This window comes from Elephantulus edwardii, unplaced genomic scaffold (assembly GCF_000299155.1).
Source record: "Elephantulus edwardii isolate Elephantulus edwardi_28Jun2011 unplaced genomic scaffold, EleEdw1.0 scaffold00178, whole genome shotgun sequence".
NCBI lineage: Eukaryota > Metazoa > Chordata > Mammalia > Macroscelidea > Macroscelididae > Elephantulus > Elephantulus edwardii.
Window position 1 is genome coordinate 4016499 of NW_006399928.1, and position 7513 is coordinate 4024011.

Below are 7513 nucleotides of genomic sequence, written 5' to 3' on the forward strand. Positions count from 1 at the left end.
AATAAGTCATTGATTGTACAACAGTTACCCATAGTTACCCTATTAACAACCTACCTGAATCCTATCCTATCCTGTGCCATCCTCACCATCTTAGAGACACTTGAGTCTGTTGCTGCAAGTCACCATGTCAACCCATCTCGATGGGATCTTCCTTTCTTTTGATGACCTTCCTCCACCCATTCAAGCATGATATAATTTTCCAGCGAATAGCCTCTCCTAGCAACATGTCCAAAGTATAAGAGACAAAGCTTTACCATCCTTGCCTCCTAGGATACACCTGCACTTTTCCCAATCCATTGGATATTCAGTACTCTTTTTCCAACATCACAACTCAAAATGGAGCTCTGGTGATCTAGTGGTAAGGAATTGCACTGTCAACCCAAAAGCACATGGTTTAAATCTACCAGCTGCTCTGCAGGAAAAACATGGGTAATCTCTCACGTCATTGACTGCCTTTGAAAACCCATCAGCTATGGATTGATTCTGACTTGATGGTACATACCAGTAGCAACAGCATTCATCTAAATAGAGATTTTAATTTTAAAAAAAAAACACACCAAAACAACCCAAAAGTAAAACCCTCAACCTCTTTGTCACTGAGTTGGAACTACCTCATAACTAGTCTGTCAGCAAGTTTTAGGGAAGCCCTGTCACTCAGGAGGAGATTACTCATTTTTTTTTTCTCTCAGGAGCTGCTTCTAGATTTGAACTGCCAGAGTGGTGCTGCCTTTGGGTTAGCAGTGCAACTTCCTAAAGACTATGCCATCAGAGTAGTGATAAAAAGGGGTGAAATTTAGACATAGTTTGGGCTGGGGAAGGTGAGAGGATACCTTAGTATTATAAAAAAATAATCAGGGAGATGACCGCGCACGAGTGTCCCAGCTCCGCAGGCAAATTTCTATTTACACCGCGTTAGGCATGTTCGTTCCAGTCTCTGTACCCGTAAGAATGCGTGGGTCGGCACCCGCTTAAATAAAACTGTGTCGCCAAGAAAACCCAGGAATGATCCGGTGTCCTCGCTGCAGAGAGGCCTGGTATGCTGCTCGTGTTACCCGTGCGCAGTGTGAGATAGCAGGGTGAAGTAACCATGCAAGCATTTCTGAAAGGTGCATCTGGCAGTTCTAAACCAGCACTGACCAAAGATCGAGGAGTTGCTGCTACTGCAGGAAGCAGTGGAGAGAACAAGAAAGCAAAGCCTATTCCGTGGGTGGAAAAATATCGCCCAAAATGTGTAGATGAAGTTGCTTTCCAAGAAGAAGTGGTTGCAGTGCTGAAAAAAATCCTTAGAAAGAGCCGATCTCCCAAATCTTTTATTTTATGGGCCACCTGAAACTGGAAAAACATCAAGTATTTTAGCAGCAGCTAGAGAACTCTTTGGGCCTGAGCTTTTTCGATTGAGAGTTCTCGAGTTAAATGCATCTGATGAACGTGGAATACAAGTAGTTCGAGAGAAAGTGAAGAATTTTGCTCAATTAACTGTGTCAGGAAGTCGTTCAGATGGGAAGCCATGTCCTCCTTTTAAGATTGTGATTCTGGATGAAGCAGATTCTATGACCTCAGCTGCTCAGGCTGCTTTAAGACGTACCATGGAGAAAGAGTCTAAAACTACTCGTTTCTGTCTTATCTGTAACTACGTCAGTAGAATAATTGAACCCCTAACCTCTAGATGTTCTAAGTTTCGATTCAAACCTCTATCTGATAAAACTCAACAACAGCGATTACTAGATATTGCTGAGAAGGAAAATGTCAAAATTAGCAATGAGGAAATAGCTTAACTTGTTAAGGTGTCAGATGGAGACTTAAGAAAAGCCATTACATTTCTCCAAAGTGCTACCCGCTTAACAGGTGGAAAGGAGGTCACAGACAAAGTTATCACAGACATTGCTGGGGTAATACCAGCTGAGACAATTAATGGAGTATTTGCTGCATGTCAGAGTGGCTCTTTTGACAAACTAGAAGCTGTGGTCAAGGACTTGATAGATGAAGGCCATGCAGCCACCCAGTTTATAAATCAATTTCATGATATGGTTGTAGAGAGAGAGACTCTTTCTGATAAACAGAAGTCCATTATTACAGAAAAGCTTGCAGAGGTGGATAGATGCCTAGCTGATGGTGCTGATGAACATTTGCAGCTGATCAGCCTTTGTGCAACTGTGATGCAGCAGTTAACTCAGAATTGTTAAATTCAAATGTGATCCAATAAATAAAAAACCTTAAGCAACTAAAAAAAAATAATCAGCAGGAATAGAATGAATCTTTTTTAACCTGGGCTTGCTAATGTTTAAAGACTAAAGTGTATTGCCACTCCTACTTTTTTGTGGTTGCCATTTGCTTGGTATATTTTTTTCCCCAGTCTTTGATTTTTGAATCTGTCTTTCCCTTCTTTTTTGAGCTATCTCTTATTGATGGGTTTTGGTTTTTTATCCATTCTGCTACTCTTTTTCTTTTGATTGGCGCATTTAGACCATTCACATTAAGTGTGATTATTGCAGAAGAGGCATCCACTTCCTAAACAACATCCCTCTGGAAACTCTATGAACTTTGAGAAATGACGATAGTTATACGAAGGCGTCAGGTCTTTTTTTCACAGGGTCACTATGAGTCATGCTCGATTTGATGGCAATCAACAACACCACCACATTGTCAGGCCAGGTTTTACTTTTGTCATTTTACTGTTGTTTCTGGTTACTATGGTCCATCCACTTTCTTTTGGCATCTCAGTGTGAAGGACTTCACTTAAAATTTCTCCTAGTTTTGGTCTTGTTTTCACAAATTCCTTAAGTTCCAAGAATAGCCTCTCCTAGGAACATGTTCAAACTCTGAAATGAAGCTTTATCATTTTTGCCTCCAACGAACACACTGGCTGCACCATCATAGCTCAAAGGCATCAATTCTTCTGTCATCCTTACCCATTGTACAGCTATCAGATGCATAGGAAGCGATTGAAATAGCTATGGCCCAAATCAGGAGCACCTTAGTCCTCAATCTGATATCATTGCTCCTCAATAATTTGGAGTGGTCCCTGACTGCAGACATTCCCAGTGAAATACATCTCTTGATTTCTTAATTGCTATTACCAAAGGTGTGGATTGTTGATCCAAGCAAGATGAAATCACTGATAACTTCATCTGTTCTCCATCTATCATGATACTATTGGCTCTATGGTGAGAATTTTTGTTTTCTTAATGTTGAGATGCAATCTATATTGAAATTTGTATTCTTTGATCTTCTATGGCAAGTGCTTAAATCTTCCTCACTTTCAGCAAGAAAGGTTGTGTCATCTGCATGAGAAACATTGTTGATGAGTCTTTTTCTGATCCTGATATCACATTCCCTTCATAGAGTTCAGCTTCCTGAATAATTTTCTCAGCATACAGATTGAATAGGTATAGAGAAAGGATACAACTCTGATGCACACCTTTCTTAATTTAAAACCATGTAGTGTTCCCTTTTTTGAATCATGCAGTGGTGCCTTACTTTGTTCTGACCACTGCTTCCTGATCCAAATAAAGATGTCACATGAGCACAATCAAGAGTTCTGGGCTTCCCATTCTTCTCAAGGTTAGCCATAATGTGTTGTAATCCACACAGTCAAATGCGTTTGCATAGTCAATGAAGCACAGACATTCCTCTGGTATTCTTTGCTTTCAACAAAGATGCATCTGACATTGGTGATAATGTTTTTGGTGCCACAACTTCTTCTAAATCCAGCTTCTGTTTCTGGTAGTTCTCTGTCAATCATTTTTTATAATCTACACCAGGATTTTGCTTGTGTGTGATATTGGTGATATTGTTCGATAATTTCCACATTTTGTCGAGTCACCTTTTTTATGAATGGAAATAAATACAGATCTCCTCCATTCAGTTGGTCAGGCATTTGTCCTCCAGATTTCTTGACAAAACTTGGTAAGCATGTCAATGGCAGCATCTGTCTATATGTCAATTAGGATTTCATCAATTCCTAGAGTCTTGTTCTTTGCCAACTCCTTCAGAGCAGCTTGAACTTCCTTCTTCATCACCATTGCCTCTTGATCATGCGTTGTTTCTTGAAAAGGAGTGTGTCCGGGATGCATCTTGTCTCATACCTTTTCAATATATATACAGAACAGATCATTTGGGAGACTACTGGGTCTTATGAGGAGGAATGTGGCTTCAAGATTGGAGGAAGACTCATCAACAACCTATGTTATGTGGATGGCACAATCTTGTTCACTGAGACTGAGGAGGATCTGAAACATTTGCTTCAAGAACTGCTGTCTTCAACATCAAGAAGCTAACGATAAAAAAAGAAAAACCAAACAAACCCACAAAGATTCTCACCACTGGACCATGATAGATGAAGAAGAGATTGAGGTTAACAATTACAGCTTGCTCGGCTCCACAATCAAGACTCTTGGCACCCACAGTCAAAAAATCAAAAGATTAATTTCTCTGGGGAAAGCTACTGTCAGGGACCTCTCAAAAGTACTGAAGAGCAATGATGTCAGTCTGAAGACTAAGGTATGCCTGATTCAGGCCATGGTTTTAGCAATTACTTGCTATGTATTAGAGAGCTAAGCAAGGATAAAAAAATGACAGAGGAAGAATTTATGCCTTTGATTTAGGGTGCTGGAGAAGAGTATTGAGCGTACCATGGACTGTCAGGAGATCAAACACATTTATCCTTGAGAAGGTGAAACCAAGTTGCTCCTTGAAGGCAAGGATTTTGAAGCTCTGTTTCACGTACTTTGGGCATGTAGCCAGGAGGAACCAGTTCCTGGAGAAGAACATCATTCTTGGAAGGTTGGAGGGACAGTTCAAGAGAAGAAGGCCCTGGATGAAATTAATTGACACAGTAACTGAGGTAATGGAGGTAGGTGTGTTGGTAGTAAGACTGGCTAAGGATAGAGCAGAGTTTAGAGCTATTGTACATGTCACTATGAGATGCAGGCAACTCAATGGCACATAACAACAACAAACAACAGTGTTCCCTTGCTTTGTTTACACAACAGCCTCTTCATCTAGGTTTAGATTTCACATGAATAAGTGTTCTGGGATTCACATTTTTCTCAATGTTAGCTATAATTTGTCATGATCTACACAGTCAAATTCTTTTGCATATTCAATAAAGCATAAATAGACATTCATTTGGTATTCTTTACTTTCAACCAGGATCCATCTGACATCAGCAATAATATCCCTGATGCCATTTTTGTTGTCAGGTTCCATCGAATCCAATATGACTCATAGCTACCCTGTGAGCAAAGATTTGAACCTTGTTCTATCCTGTGCCATCCTCACACTTACTGACATACAGAGCCATTGTGGCAATAACTATGTCAATTCACCTGGTTGAGGGTTTTCCTCTCCTTTGCCAATCCTCCACCTTTCCAAGCATCATATTCTTCTCCAAGGAATAGCCCTTCCTAGCAACATGCCCAGAGTATGTGAGGTGAAGCGTCATCATTCTTGCGTCCAATGAGCACTCCGGCTGCACCCTCTCCAAGACATACCTGTTTGTCCTCTTGGCCATCTTTGGAATGGTCAGTGCACTTCTCCGACACCACAGCTCAAAGGAGTCAGTTCTTATTCTGTCATCCTTATTTGTTGTTCAGCTCTCAGATGCATTGCAAGTGAACAGAAAAACTACGGCCTGAATCAGAGGCACCTTAGTCCTCAAACTGACATCATTACTCCTCAATAATTTGGAGAGGTCACTAACTGCCGATTTTCCCAGTGCAATGCGTCTTCTTCTTTCCTAACTGCTGGTACCAAGAGATCCAAGCAAGATGAAGCTGTTGACAGTTTCAATCTTCTCTCCATCCATCATGACTCTGCCTATTGGTCCAGTGGTAAGAATCTTTGTTTTCTTGACATTGAGATGCAATCCATATTGAAGGGTGCATTCCGTGATCTTCTGCAACAAGTGCTTCAATCTCTTCCACTTCAGCAAGCAAGGTTGTGTCATCTTCATAACCCAGGTTATTGATGAGTCTTCCTCCAATCCTGATGCAATACTCCTTTTCATAGAGTACAGCTTCTTGGGTAATTTGCTCAGCATACAGATCAGATAGGTATGGAGAAAGAATAGAACCCTGACACATTCCCTTCTCAATTTTAAACCATTCTTTGTTACCCTGCTCTGTTTGCACAACAGCTTCCTGGTCCAAGTTTAGGCCTCTTCCTGGACTTCCTACAGTTTTTAAATCTATTTACTGTTCTAGCTGTTTCTGAATGATCTTCTGCAGCATTTTGCTTACATCCTCCTTAAAGGTGAAGATGATAAAACTTATTTTTTTTTGTAATGATAAAACTTCAGGTCACATACTTTGGGCATGTTGTCCGGAGGAGGCAGTCTTTCAAAAAACACATCATACTAGGAAAGTTAAAGGCTTAGGGAAGGAGAGGAAGGCCCTCCATAGTGATTTTAACAATATACTTGAGTAGATGTAAAGATGATGTGGGATAGAGCAAGGTCCTGATCTGTTGTTTATAACATTGTTGTTGTTATGTACCATTGAGTCGCCTGCGACTCATAGTGACCCTGTATACTTTAGCTCTGAAACCTGCCCTATCCTGAGCCAATCTTATTGGCTCCCACAGACCTAATCCTATTTCTTCAATCATTGAGTCAATCCATCTTATCCCAGGTCTTCCTCTCCTGCGCTGTCCCCCCATCCTTCCAAGTATGATGCCTTTCTCCAGGGACTGTTCCCTCTTGGCCACATGCCCAAGGTATGTGAGACAGAGCCTCCAGGGAGCAGCCTGGTTTCACCCTCCCCAGGACAGACCTACTGTTCACAGTATGTTCAACACTCTTCTCCAGCAGCCCAACTCAAAGGCATTGATCCTTCTTCTATCATCCTTAGTTATTGTTCAGCTCTTGGACGCATAGCAAGTAATTGCTAAGATCGGGTGCACGTTTTATTTGACTCAATAACACTAATAAGAAAACTATGCTTTTTTAAAAAAAACAAAACAACAACAACCAAATAGAAAAACAGCTTGTTAAGGTATAATTTACAGACTATAAAATTCACTTAAAGTGTATAGGTTAATGATTTTTAGTAAATTTAGAGTTCTCTAAATGCAACAACCATCAATAAAATAACAGAAAACCAATAATACCTTATAATACCTTAAAACCTGCAAGAACCATCAGTAAAATAATTAAAAACCAATAATCTTGCAATACCTTAGAATTAGGAAATTAGGTTTTCCTCTTAAACACTTTGTAATAGTTTGAAATAAACACTTTGTACTACTTTGAGCTTCGTATGCATTGATTCCTATGCACCTGAAAGTTGGATAAGGATGACAGAAGAGGAAAAGATGCTTTTCAGTTGTGATGCTGGAGAAGAGTCTGAATATTCCATTGGCTGCCAAAAGAACAAACAAGTCTGATCTGGAGGTAGTGCAATCAGGGTGCTCCTTAGAGACAAGTTGTTGTTATGTGCCATCAAGTCTCTTGCGACTCATAGCAACCCTATGTATAAGAGCCCTAAAACAAACCGCGCGCGGGCTGCCGGCGACG

The 7513-nt window shown here is 40.5% G+C and overlaps 1 pseudogene; it reads left to right on the plus strand.

Annotated features, from left to right (window-relative positions):
* The first annotated feature begins 1087 nt into the window (after positions 1 to 1087).
* On the plus strand, positions 1088 to 2183 carry LOC102844683 (annotated as a pseudogene).
* Positions 2184 to 7513: the final 5330 nt, after the last annotated feature.